Source organism: Salmo salar, chromosome ssa28 (assembly GCF_905237065.1).
Source record: "Salmo salar chromosome ssa28, Ssal_v3.1, whole genome shotgun sequence".
Classification (NCBI taxonomy): domain Eukaryota; kingdom Metazoa; phylum Chordata; class Actinopteri; order Salmoniformes; family Salmonidae; genus Salmo; species Salmo salar.
In genome coordinates, this window is record NC_059469.1 from 21,897,774 (window position 1) to 21,911,865 (window position 14,092).

General features: G+C 41.7%; 1 long non-coding RNA gene across 2 annotated transcripts in view; it reads left to right on the top strand.

Annotated features, from left to right (window-relative positions):
- The window catches only part of LOC106589719 (uncharacterized), a 90,568-nt gene that overhangs the window by 7,561 nt on the left and 68,915 nt on the right, over positions 1-14,092 (top strand). For both annotated transcript variants that reach the window (XR_001324895.2, XR_006762529.1), the window contains exon 2: positions 4,847-4,907. This is a non-coding gene — a long non-coding RNA (uncharacterized lncRNA). The remainder of the gene's footprint in view (positions 1-4,846; positions 4,908-14,092) is intronic.

Genomic DNA, 14,092 nt, shown 5'->3' on the forward strand with positions numbered 1-14,092 from the left:
AGATACAGAACGGTCATGTGTACTCCAGATAGAGATAGATCAGGGGTTACCCTGTAGCAGGCTAGGCTTGGTCATGTGAGATGGGTTAGTACATGTAACATGGGATATTACATTTACATTTTAGTCATTTAGCAGACGCTCTTATCCAGAGCGACTTACAGTAGTGAATGCATACATTTCATACATTTTTTTTCTGTGCTGGCCCCCCGTGGGAATCGAACCCACAACCCTGGTGTTGCAAACACCATGCTCTACCAACTGAGCTACAGGGAATATTCTAACTGTCTTGTCCATTGACTGAGACTGAGAGACTGAAATTGTAACAACTGCGGGCAGAACTGTACCAGCAGCTGTTGTAAGCTGTGTGGAAACCTATGGAAATATGTGGCGGTTTTGCAAGGTTTCATATTTAAAGTAATTTCCTTTTCATGTTTTCGGATTACGCTCAGAATTTCCACACTGGAATTTTTAACGCTGAGAAAGAAAGTAGCAGAAAGGGAAAAGCAGAATTGGCCATTTCTTCTTTCTGTGGAGAAGCCTAACCGCTCCCCACGACAACTTCATTTCCTCCAGCATGTACATTTACAGCACTCAGGATTCTTTATAAAGCAACTCAAAGTTCTGCTTTTCTATTTTAAATCCACCATCAGCGCTCTGCCCAGGTTCCTCTCTCCAATACCGTGTGCTCTAACCAAATCTGAAGTGTCCCTGAACCTGGTATTGATTCAGCCATGGCCCACCTCAGCTTCTGGGGATGACATTGAAGTAACACCTTGTATCAGAGATAAAACTATGATTTATATCTATGGTACACAAAACCAGACCTGGGATCATAGGGTACATAGTTGAATCCCCAGAGCTCCCATCCACAACCCCTGACATGTCTCTATTTCACCTCTGGAATCAGATGGATCAGACCTCTCCAACTTTCCCCTCCCTCAGCCCTGGAAGCCCAGCCCGGTGGATGGAAGCAGACACCACACCCTGCTCTACCACACTGCCAACCAGCAAGCCTCAGGATCCCACCCTAGACTACAGACCCAGATCTAGGACCCAGTACCCAGGGCCCAAAGTCTCAGCCCATGAGCAGATGGAGGAGGACTGGCCTCCCTGGCCCCATCCTGGGTGGGCATGACTCCCCAGGGAGAGAGGGAAGGGTGGGCCCTGCTGCAGCTGCCTGCCTGCCTGAGCTTACAGCCCCCTTCACCCAAATTCAATTACGCACATTAAACCACAGCCATTCATCCCCATAGAAAATATTGCTTTGTGCCAATAAAGGTTAGTACTAAATGTACAACAGGGAGAGGGAGTGTGAAAATGTTGTCCGTTTTTGAGATTGTTACATTTTAAAAGTTGTTTACTGGCCTAGGTAAGAGGTATACCTAGCCCAGGCTTTTAGAAATATTCTCCCCAACGTTGGCGGCGATCACATTCACAGTAAACGATGCGCGTTAAATGTCAAGCTCGCTATAATGCAGATCTAGCGTTCCAAAAGCCGACTTTATCAAACAAAAAACATTAGTGCTCCTTCAGTGATATCTTGGACATGCACAGACAGCACTTCCCATAATTCATTGCCTTCAGCTACAAAGGTCAACTATGAACATGCAAGGCAATGTGAGAAAGGAGCTCTGTTCCGCTGCAGTTCACTGTTTATTGATGGCTAATGGATTTTCTGCAGTTAGTTCATTTATTTTCTCTGTAATCCAATCTGCACATTGTTTATAGCTGGGCTTCAAAATAGAAGCATGACTCTGACCCCACTGAACACGACTGTTTGTGACCCAACACCCGTCTCAGATTGCAGTGAGGAAAGTGGAGGAGGTAGATGGTTGTGGTGGCTCGGCCAGTGAAGTGGGGGTGGAGGGAGAAAAGGGACTGAGCTAAGGAAAGGGAAAAAAAGACAGATTTCAGTCCAGATTGTGTCAGTCCCATTTTTCTCACACCCTCACCTCTACTGGTCACAAAAAGCATAAACAAGGTTTCAATAGGACCGATCAAAAGTCCACCTATCACCTCCACATCCTGCTCTGACCCTGACATGGACCCACTACAGACAGGACAAACAGACAGACTGACAGACACAGACACATATAGAGTCCAGGCAGTCAGAAAGACACCCGCACATACAGACACAGGCAGGGAGACAGACAGACTGGCGAACAGACAGACAGAAAGCAGCTTCAACTGGCCGACCAGGTGACCGAACGACCGACAGACAGACACACAGACAGACACAGACACGCAGACTTTCTGACTGAGTGCTTTCCCAGACCGAGGGGCTCCAGCAGTAGTGAGTCATGACAGGGTGTCTGTGGTACAGTACCTGTAGACCGTCCCAGCGGGCATTCCTCATACTCACTAACCACATGAAAAGGAAACCGTATGAGAACTAGGAATTATGATGGGGATTTCAATTGAGCTCTCTATAAAATAAAATATCTGACGACTACATTGAGTTGTAAAAGTAGGTTAATGGGGGACAGTAAGTGAGATGAAATCCTGTACTCTAAAAGAACTAGGACTGAATACTCAAGCATGTGACTGTACTGTGGTATCTGACTGTGTACTGTGCTGTAATGTAGTTATACTTTTGGGAAGGACAGGCTTTGAAAAGTATTGGACACCTCTGCAGTAATCTCCAGACGTTGGGGGAATAGCTTTCAAAGACCAGGACTGAGAATGTCTGAACAAAAGCCTTTAGGATTTATTTGAATAGGGTCTCCAGATCCAGTGTTTAATCATTGTGTGTGATGGTTTAGAAAGGCTGTCTCCAAAACATAACCTTGACTCTGTAATCTAAGTTGAATAACCATATAGATACTTTGACCTGTGAGTAGAGTGGGCTTTATGTCAAGGTAGTCTGACATTAGCAGAGACAGGTCACACCTTGATTGGCTTCAACGTCTCTGAATTGACTGTGACCATGGAATAGAGGAGACCTACCTCCCGGTCCACAATGTTTTAATCTCTCGATTTCTCATAGGAATCAGGAGAGATGATCGTCAGCGTTTAGCAGCAGTGTGATTCGCAGTGGAGCGTTCCAGCCGTGAACTCTCTGAACACTCTGCAGTCTGTGCCAGCAGCACCGACCTTCTGGCATTGTTCTCCGTGAAAAAAAAGGAGATGGATCGTCTTACCTTTTCAGGAAGATAGAAAAATCACTACAACCTAAAACCCTCCAGAACACAGGAAAAAAGGGGAAGCAGTTGAGAGAGAGAGAGAGCTGGCGTGGCGTGCAACAAAATCAGGGCTTTACATCTGTCTTCCAATCTGTCTTTCGGTCTGTCTGTCCATCTGTCGGCTGGAGTCCCTTCCTGTCCCCGTGATTGTGAGACTAATATCTGAAGAGTTAATTACTGCACCAACAAGTTGATGGTAACAGCGCTCCCTGTTGCCCCTAGTGGCTGGTTTCCAGGTCATCTCCTGACATCCTCAGATAGAGATTGGACGTCGAATACTGACTTGTATCACGGGTGACCTGCCTGACTGCACGCCCTGTATTGATCCTTACAACGGAAAATGACTTTGACTTAAAACTCCAATAGTTGCCTCGGCTGGTCACTTTCTCTAAGTAACCTGACATCTGGAGTGACAGAGTGATGGATGTGTGTGTGTGTGTGTGTGTGTGTGTGTGTGTGTGTGTGTGTGTGTGTGTGTGTGTGTGTGTGTGTGTGTGTGTGTGTGTGTGTGTGTGTGTGTGTGTGTGTGTGTGTGTGTGTGTGTGTGTGTGTGTGGCTCTGCCCTGTTCTCATTATGTCCTCTCCAATCTCAGCCATCACACTACTGTCCAGGGACCACAGGTTCCCACAGAGTGTAACCTACTGTAACTCAATACACACATCATACACTGGTTGAGACTGCTGAGGGGAGGGTAGCTCATAATAATGGCTGGAGCAGAGAAAATTGAATGGAGGTGCGACTCAAACCATGTGTTTGATGTATTTGGTACCATTCCACTTATTCCTCTCCAGCCATTACCACGAGCCCGTCCTCCCCAATTTAGGTGTCACCAACCTCCTGTGTTATACACTTGACACTCCAGAATGCTGAAGTATCACATACAAACAGAAATATGCACGACCGTTCACAATAATGCACATACTTGGCACAACAGCAACCATTCCCCTCCATGTCAGTGTGTTAAGAGCACCTCATTCTGACCTAGTCTCACAACAATGCCATGAGTGATTCATGACATCAATTATTACAGATGGTGCTAAATGCTATTAATAATCTCATAATTATCACGATCACTGTCATCAACTGTCACTGGTGCCATTGTGAGGCCTGTCTCTGGGGCCTCCCTGCCTCTTGGCTGTTTCTTGGGGATTTTTTGGTAAGCTGAGATCTTTAAGACACAAACAGGATCTTATCAGACGGATCAGGTATGTATGGGAAAGCGATACAGAGAGACTCACTTGCCCCCTAGATAAGGAGGTACAAGGTTCCAGTTTGAGCTGCAGGCGTTTCCTGTTACTAATACTGATCCGCTTTTGTTGCTCTTCCCCCAGGACCAGGAACATCAACTTCCACCATCGCCCCTGTCTCTCTTACCCCCTAGTCTCCAAGCTCCACCCAGCCCCCAATCACACACACGTACACACACGCAGGGTGTATATTGTTAATTAACCATTAAAAACGACTAAAAATCATACAAATATAGAGTGATTGTGTAAGGTTTGGCATATTTCAATCAGTCTTGACTCCCCCAGTTAGAGACATGCAGAGACAGGTGCGACTCAGCTGCTTCTGACAGGGTCAAAGGTCATAGAAGGATGAGCAGGGTCATGTGAATTTGCCCGTTAATCTTCTTCATTCTTCTGACCTCTGACCTTACTTTCAGCTCAGTTCATCCACCTGTTTATCCTGCTACCCCCTACTGCCCCGGAGATTCACCTGAGCAGGTAAACACCTACACCAATGAGTACATGCATTGCACACACAAAAGCCTATGTCATACACACACACACACACACACACACACACACACACACACACACACACACACACACACACACACACACACACACACACACACAACACACACGTGTACACACACGTGTACTCACACTATACAGTATGATGAACTTTAACAGTAGTGTCAGTTTTTATTTATTCTTTCTAGGGCTGTCAAACGATAAACATTTTTATTGACTTAATTGGAGGATCTGCTGTGATGAATCACAGTTAATCACAAATTCAGAATTTGATAAAATTGAGCTGTAATTTAAGATTTTTTTAGGCAAAAAGTATTACAACTATTTTGACGTTTGATTTTGTCCAAAGAAATCTGGTAAATTGATAAAGCACACTTTGTTTAACCTCAATGCCAACTTGTTCTAACATTGCATTGTTGTTCTTAGCTATATACTGTAGATGTATTTTGGATGTTTTCAGTGTATTTTGAATGCTTTCAGACAATGCCATTAATCACATAAAAAAGGGTGCCCTAATATTACAAAAAGTGAAATGGAGTTAACTGATTAACACTGACAGCCCTAATTATTTCACTAACCACCTGGGTCAAAATACATGTCAAATGAAGGTAGTTCAGTTCTGCTTGATTTATCTGAATTTGAAATTAGTTTTCAATTTGTGACTATTCCAACATTTCTATTGAACTAGACAAAGTAAATCATGTGCAGCTCTAGTATTGTTTTTCTTCTTCTCTTTAGTCAGTCACCATTCCAACATTTTATATTTACTATTGTATTGGTTATGTTAATAAAGTAAACTAGAAAGGGTAATTTTCCTGAAGAAAAAATGTGCGACTTGCTTCAGCCAGTGTAGTAGTAGAAGTAGTGACTGTATTACAGTAGTGAGATAGTAGCCTTTAGTCTGATAACAACAGTAGAAGTAGTGACTGCAGTAGTGGTACCTGTAGCCCAGTAGTAGTACAGTAGTAGTAGTACAGTAGCAGTAGCAGTAGCAGTAGCAGCAGTAGTAGTAGTAGCAGCAGTAGTAGTAGGAGTAGTAGCAGTAGTAGTACAGTAGTAGTAGTAGTACAGTAGTAGTAGAACAAGCAGTAGTAGCAGTAGTAGTAGTACAGTAGTAGTAGTAGTACAGTAGTAGTAGAACAAGCAGTAGTAGCAGCAGTATTAGTAGTACCGACGTAGTAGTAGCAGCAGTAGTAGTATTACAGTAGTAGTAGTAGGAGCAGTAGTAGTAGTAGTGCAGTAGTAGTGGTAGCAGCAGTAGTAGTACAGTAGTAGTAGCAGCAGCAGTAGTAGTAGTGCAGTAGTAGTAGTAGTAGTACTGTAGTAGTAGTAGTAGCAGTAGTAATAGTACAGTAGTAGTAGAAGAAGCAGTAGTAGTAGTGCAGTAGTAGTAGTAGCAGCAGTAGTAATAGTACAGTAGTAGTAGTAGTAGCAGTAGTAGTACAGTAGTAGTAGTAGCAGCAGCAGTAGTGCAGTAGTAGTAGTACAGTAGTAGTAGTAGCCACAGTAGTAGTAGTACAGTAGTAGTAGTAGTAGTAGTAGTACTGTAGTAGTAGTAGTAGCAGTAGTAATAGTACAGTAGTAGTAGAAGAAGCAGTAGTAGTAGTAGCAGCAGTAGTAGTAGTGCAGTAGTAGTAGTACAGTATTAGTAGTACCCACAGTAGTAGTAGTACAGTAGTAGTAGTAGTAGTACAGTAGTAGTAGAAGAAGCAGTAGTAGTAGTACAGTAGTAGTAGTAGCAGCAGTAGTAGTACAGTAGTAGTAGCAGTAGTAGCAATAGTAGTAGTACAGTAGTAGTAGTAGTAGCGGTAGTAGAGGTACAGTAGTAGTAGTAGTAGTACAGTAGTAGTAGTGGTAGTACAGTAGTAGTAGAAGAAGCAGTAGTAGTAGTACAGTAGTAGTAGTAGTAGTAGTAGTAGTAGTAGTAGTAGTAGTAGTAGTAGTACAGTAGTAGTAGTGCAGTAATAGTAGTAGTGGTAGTAGTAGTAGTACAGTAGCAGTAGCAGCAGTAGTGGTAGTAGCAGTAGTAGTACAGCAGTAGTAGTAGTACAGTAGTAGTAGTAGCAGTAGTTGTAGTACAGTAGTAGTAGTAGCAGCAGTAGTAGTACAGTAGTAGTAGTAGCATTAGTACAGTAGTAGTAGTAGAGGTAAAAACATAAATCATGCTCTTGGCCCAGTCTGTAAGAGTTCCTGCTGTTACATTTTCATTTCAATTAATTATGTAATCCCACAGATTTTTAGAAGATAATAAAAAATTCCTTATGAGTTCAGTACAACTTTCTTACTTTATAATAACCCATAAATCTGAGGTCGTATTACACCTAGGACAACCACTTTGCTGGAGTCCATTCAATTGCAACTTAATAGTGGCTCTGGCTACATACATTCAAGTGAATTCTACTGATTAGTAGCTGTGGCAATAGAGGCACCTGTATCGTATGCTGTAGGACAATTACATAAGGTCTCCTCTGCTCTCTCAATCCACTCTCTCACGCTTTTCATCTCTTTCTTTCATTTTTCTTCCACCTCCACCTTTATTTGCTTAACTTCCTTTTCTCACTTCTCCTCCATTTCCCTCCTCACTTCTTTCACCGCCTTCTCCTTCTCCAGCTTCATCTTCTCCACCTCCTTCTTAAACATCTCCCCCTTTTCTTTCATCTTCTCCATCACTCCTTCCAACTCCTCTCGGACTTCGTCCACATCCTGTCTCTTACAGTCAAACTAATTTCTCTCGTTTATCTTCTCTTCCACAATCAACTCTATCACTCTCTCCATCTTCGTCTTCCACTTTTCCTCCGTCCTTACCTTCATAAGCTTCAACCTCTCTACCTCCATCTTCAGCTTCTCCTCCATTTCCAACATCACACGCTCCACCTCCTCTTCCTTCCTCTTCTCAAACTCCTCCCTCTCTCTCTCTCCCTTTCTCCCTCTCCTGTCCCTCTTTAATCTTCTTCTCCAATCCCTCCAACTCTTCTTTCACTTTCTTCACCTCCATCTTTGCCTTCTCTTCCACTTCTATTTTCATTCTGTCCATCTTCTCTTTCTTTTTAATAATCTCTCCTGTTCTTGTAATTTTCTTCAGTCTCTCATCCACATCCAGTTTCAACCTTTCCACTATCATCTTCTTCTTCTCCAACATCTCTTTCTCCTTGTCCAACTCCAACTTTCCAACTTTCTCCAATATTTCCAGCTTATCGCTCTTCTTCTCCAGTTTCTCTTTCTGTCCATCCAGCCCCTTGTCTTTCATCTCTACCTCCTCCCTCTGCTTCTCCACTTTTTTCTTCTCCTTCGTCACCCTCTGTTTCTCCTTCTCCACCACATCTCTCTGCCTGGCCACCTCCGTTTCCTTCCTCTCTACCTCTTCCCTCCTCGACTTCAGTGCCTCTTTTGCGTTACTCCACTCCCTTCTCCAACAGCTTCTCCTTTATTTCCACCTTCTCTCTTTCCTTCTGGATCTTCTCCAGCAGTTCATAGAGAACCTCCACAGTGGCTTCCTTCATCTCTGCATCCACACTCTCCTTAACTCTCTCTATCCCCCTCTCCATCTTTCTCCTAGAGCCCTCTTGCTCCAGCTGAGGAGCTGGCTGGGAAAGAAAATGTGAAATAGAATAGAACATTTATATTAAACTGTAGGGGTTAGTGGTAGCTTTGAAGGAAGAGGCACGTTATTATCCGGGGGTGATCTGGTGCACCTGATCTGAGGAATTCCAAGTCTGGGTGAAGAATATCTAGCAAAATGATCTGCTCAGTCAGAGGGCTGTTGGCAGGAATATCTCCGGTGCCACCTGTTGTTGTGCCTTGGAGCACTAAACCCCTACAATACTCCAGGAGCGCTGCTCTGGGGCTGGTTCTCTCTCTACGGTGTCAGCTCGTTAGGTACTGGGAAAGCAAAACACATTTTCCAGTGAACAATAATTATGGGTTTCACTCAGTCTAATAGGTTTCTGAAAGATTTGCTTGTGCTCTGCTCCAAGTGTTCAGAAAGAGTGTATGTTGTCATGACAATGGCATTATGATGCTCCAGAATGATGGCCACCCCAGTGTTCTGGTACTGTCACATTGCCTACCTAGCAGTGGAGGCTCATCAGAGGAGGAAGGGGAGGACCATCCTCAGTGAATTTCATAAAAATATAAATAGTGAAACATTATAAAAGTTATCCTTTTTAGATAAAACTATACTAAATATATTCAAATTCAAATGTTTTACAATGAAGGTCTACAGTAGCCTCAACAGCACTCTGTAGGGTAGCACCATGGTGTAGCCGAAGGACAGCTAGTTTCTGTCCTCCTCTCTGTACATTTACTTCAATACAAAACCTAAGAGGCTCATGGTTCTCACCCCTTCCATAGACTTACACAGTAATTATGACAACTTCCGGAGGACGTCCTCCAACCTATCAGAGCTCTTGTAGCATCAACTGACATGTTGTCCCCCCAATCAAAGGATCAGCTAATTAATCTAGTACTGAAAGCTTAAGCTACAGCTAACTAGCACTGCAGTGCATAAAATGTGGTGAGTAGTTGACTCAAAGAGAAATAGGACAATAGTTTAACAGTTTTGAACAAATTAATTTGTTTTTCACTTACTTAGCTAGCGAATGCAGCTGGCTAATTTAGCCCACTCAAACATCTGGCTCAAACAGAGAGGGATGCTATGTTAGCTTATTGGCTATGGCTATCCAACATGGGAATTCTTCCAACTTAAGGAAAGCTTTTGGTTTTATTAACTGCTAAACTGCTTGCTAACTACACTGTACTGCATGATTGTTGCAGGTTTACTAACGGTTAGCGGTTAACTGTTATGATATGAAGGTTTGGCTTGGAAAGATTTTTTCACCTGGTCACTGAAGTCCACAAGCGAAGGCAAAAGGTGAGAAGAGGAGAGCACGTAGATACGACAAGGAATTATAGTTACAATGATAAAAGTGATCGTGCTGTTTGTATGGGGCTGCTATGAAAGTGAACAGTGTTAGCGTGTGATCAGGGGTATATTCATTCCGCCGATTCTGTTGAAAAACGTTTCTTAAATGGAAGCAAACAGAACAAAACGGGGATAAACTACCTGAATTTGTCCAATACAAACTCTCGTTTGCAACTGCTGGATTAACGATTACAGACTAGATTAGCTAGATGCAGGCAAGAATGTGCAAGGCGGTCTGTCACCTTGATTACTCAAATGTATGTTACATTGAGCTGGGAGAATAGAATATGAATGGCAGTCATCCAATATGCTGTAATATAAATAAGGACATGCTAATAAAAAAATTATCATCCTCCTTCATCTTAAACGGCACTGACCGCCACTGCTACCTAGGTCATAGAATCACATTATACTGTAGGATATCTGTGGCCTAGGCCTACTGTGCTGCCATAATTCCCCATAGAGACTACCATTTCATACATGTATGTGTAGCAGAGTGATGTTGTTACCATAGATTATGCACAGGCATTTTATTTTGATGCAATTGTACAGCAAAGAGGACTGGGTCAATGGGTCACCTCAAGAGGTGATACATTTATTTTTTTATTAATTTACATTCCATTGTATGTTTATTATTTTATCATAGCTGGGTTGCGGTCATTATTCTTTATGTAAAAGCACTAAACTGTATTATATCATCTTAAAAAAAATGGTAATGTCAGGTTTGATAGCACATCCTTGGTTGGTTTGTGTCAGGTTGTGCGCCACTGGGGCAAGCCAACAGAAAATACGGAGCGTTGCGCCATGACTGGCTCAGTGTTCTGTCACTCATAGGGACACTACGTCACTGCCAAGTCTAAGGGTAGACCTAAAGAATTCTATCCCTTTGAGTGCTGCCATAGAGTTACATTAGAAGTGTCCATCCAAGAAGGCTCCAGGTCACTGGCCACAGATAAAATGATGTCAAATCACGTTATATGTACAGTAGCTTTGATTGGACTGTCAATACATCATACTTCCAAAATCTTAACTACCAGTCATCATCATGAAACAAGTCGACAATCTACTAGCAAATCTTTTTTAATCCTTGTCATATAAAGAGAAATGATAGAGTAAACATATCGTTGCTCATCGGCCATTGGACATAAACATTACACAACAAGTTGGAAATCACAAATTCAACACTGAGTGGTTTGGAAGGAATCAGTGACAGTGGCTGTGTGATCCTAAATCTGGGATAAAGGGGCTCTTTTACAAGTTTAAAATGCTAAACATTCAACATTGGCCATGCTGTCAAGGAAGCATGATTTGTGCCGTGCTCAAAACAACTGTTAACTCGGAACTGCAAAAACTTCACTTCAGTGAGTTCAAGACAACTGGGAAGTCGGGAATAAACAAGTTCCGACTGGGAAAATACGGTTCGAACGGTCGTCCAACTCGAAATTGTAAATCCGGCCTCTTTCTAGAGCTACGACCTGAAGATCAATGACGTCATCATGATTTAACCTTGCTTTTTCCTAGTTCCCAGTTGTTTTGAAAGCACCATAAATCCAGAGAATGCCAGACTTTGATGACAAAATGTGTCTACGAAGGACAGCCGCGCCACCTTCCTGTTCAAGTGAGCACAGCACAACAGGGTGAGTCCAAAAATCTATTGTATGCCGCTGCATAAATTATGCAATATGCCAGGGACATATGTATACTGTAGTTAAGAAAGTAATACTAAGTGTATTTTGTGTAGTAAGATGTTAGTAGCCCATGTGCCTCCCCCTAATAATTTGGTTTATTTACCCCTCTTCATTTCACCTACTGTTCTGACTAGGTGGTGCAAATGTAGCCTATAACCTGTTTAAGAGAAATGTAATCATCGAATATTGCAAGAGCTTTCATTGTCTACTTATATGCCCCCTTTATTTATCCTATGGTTCTGACTTGGTGTACAAGGAGAACACCATAAGAATGGCCCATGTTCTGAATTCTGTCGCTGTAAATTTCAAAAGTGCTAAACAAATAGTTATATTGACTACGTCTGTCCTAGCTCGCTCATTGTCTTAATCGAAATTACGGATTGCCTCTTATCCCCTTGTCGTCCCCTTATGTCATAGTTTGTACATCTCAATTGTCATTAGAAACCACATTTGTTTAAGCAAGTCAGCCATATCATCTATGTTTTTTTTAAATGCAATAAATGAGGCTGAATTAACTGTTTCGCTGCCAGACAAGGCTCCTCTGATAGCCATATGTTGCAGTGGTAAGATGTTGGGACTGCTGTTGGGACAGCTTTACATAGGCCTTAGCAGTTTGTGGGCACCGTTTGTCACCGTTATAGTGCAATTAATGTATTGTTTAGTGTTGTGTTGTAGTGGCTTTGCTGGCACGCAGTCCATTTTTTCCCCCATACCAATATTTACATGCTAAAATCGCCACTGCTCCATAGCCTCACAGAAGATCTAGATAATTTTTCTAACCTCTCTGGATTACAACCAAATTATGGTACATTTACTATATTACGCATTGGTCACAAAAAATTTAACTTTTACATTACTGTGTAGTTTACCAATAAAATGGTCTGACGTTGAAGTGGACATACTCGGTATTCATATCCCTAAATAAATAATCTCACTACAGTACATTTTAATAGAAAGTTTGCAAAATTAGATCAAATCTTGCTACCATGGAAAGGAAAATACCTTTCTGTTTGTGGAAAAATCACCCTGATTAACTATTTAGTCATATCACAGTTTATCTATTTGCTTATGGCCTTGCCTACAACTAGCAACTTGTTTTTTTATTTATATGAGCAAAAAATATTATATTTTATTTGGAACAGTATGCTAGACAAAATTAAACTGTCCTTTTTATGTAATGAATATGAATTAGGAGGGCAGAAATGATTAAATATTAAAGCATTAGACAGCTCACTAAAGGCTTCAATTAGGCAAAAATTATACTTAACTTTGGGATAGGCGTACCGCAGCGCCCGGCCTCGACAACATCCGGTGAATTTGCAGAGCACCAAATTCAAAATACATAAATCGTAATATTAAACATTCATGAAAATACAAGTATCATACATCATTTAAAAGGTTAACTTGTTGTTAATCCAGATGCTCTGTCAGATTTCAAAAAGGCTTTACGGCGAAAGCACACCATGCGAATATCTGAGGACAGCACCCCGCGTACAAAAGCATTACATACATTTTCCAACCAAGCAGAGGTATCACAAAAGTCAGAAATAGCGATAAAATAAATCACTTACCTTTGAAGATCTTCCTTTGTTTGCAATCCAAAGGGTCCCAGCTACATCACAAATGGTTGTTTTGTTTGATAAAGTCCTTCTTTATATCCCGAAAAAGTCAGTTTAGTTGGCGCGCTTCATTCAATAATCCACCGGTTTCCCCTCGTTCAAAATGCATACAAAATGAATCCCAAACGTTACCAATAAACTTCGTCCAAACAAGTCAAACAACGTTTCTAATCAATCCTCAGGTACCCTAATATGTAAATAAATAATCAAATTTAAGATGGAGAATAGTCTGTTCATTACCGGAGATAAATAATGAAGTGCGCGGTCTCATCCACGCGCGTCATAACACTACAACCAAAATGGGAGCCACTAAACTACAAATTCTGGCTCATTTTTCAAAAAACAAGCCTGAAACTCTTTCTAAAGACTGTTGACATCTACTGGAAGCCCTAGGAACTGCAATCTGGGAGGATTTCCCTCGATTTCCGCATAGACAGGCATTTTAAATGGTGTCACCTCCAAAAAAAAAAATCTGGATGGATTCTCCTCGGGTTTTCGCCTGCTATATCAGTTCTGTTATACTCACAGATATTACTTTAACAGATTTTGAAACTTTAGAGTTTTCTATCCAATACTACTAATTATATGCATATCCTAGCTTCTGGTCCTGAGTAACAGGCAGTTTGCTTTGGGCACCTCATTCATCCAAACTTCCAAATACTGCCCCCTATCCCTAAGAAGTTATTAAATCCGAACTGGTTCTCAAAGATATTATTAGTAAGAATGTCTCACCCCATGCTCAAGAATGGCCTTTTTCCCTTTATTCAGATTTCAATCTCCAAAATATTGCTATTTTTAAAACAAGCCATGGAAAGTTGGTTGCAATTTCAGTTTAATCCACCAGAAAAGACTATAAACGGTATAATCTTTGTAAATTATATCATAAATAGGACGGTGGAGTTATGTCACACATGCAGCTAACAA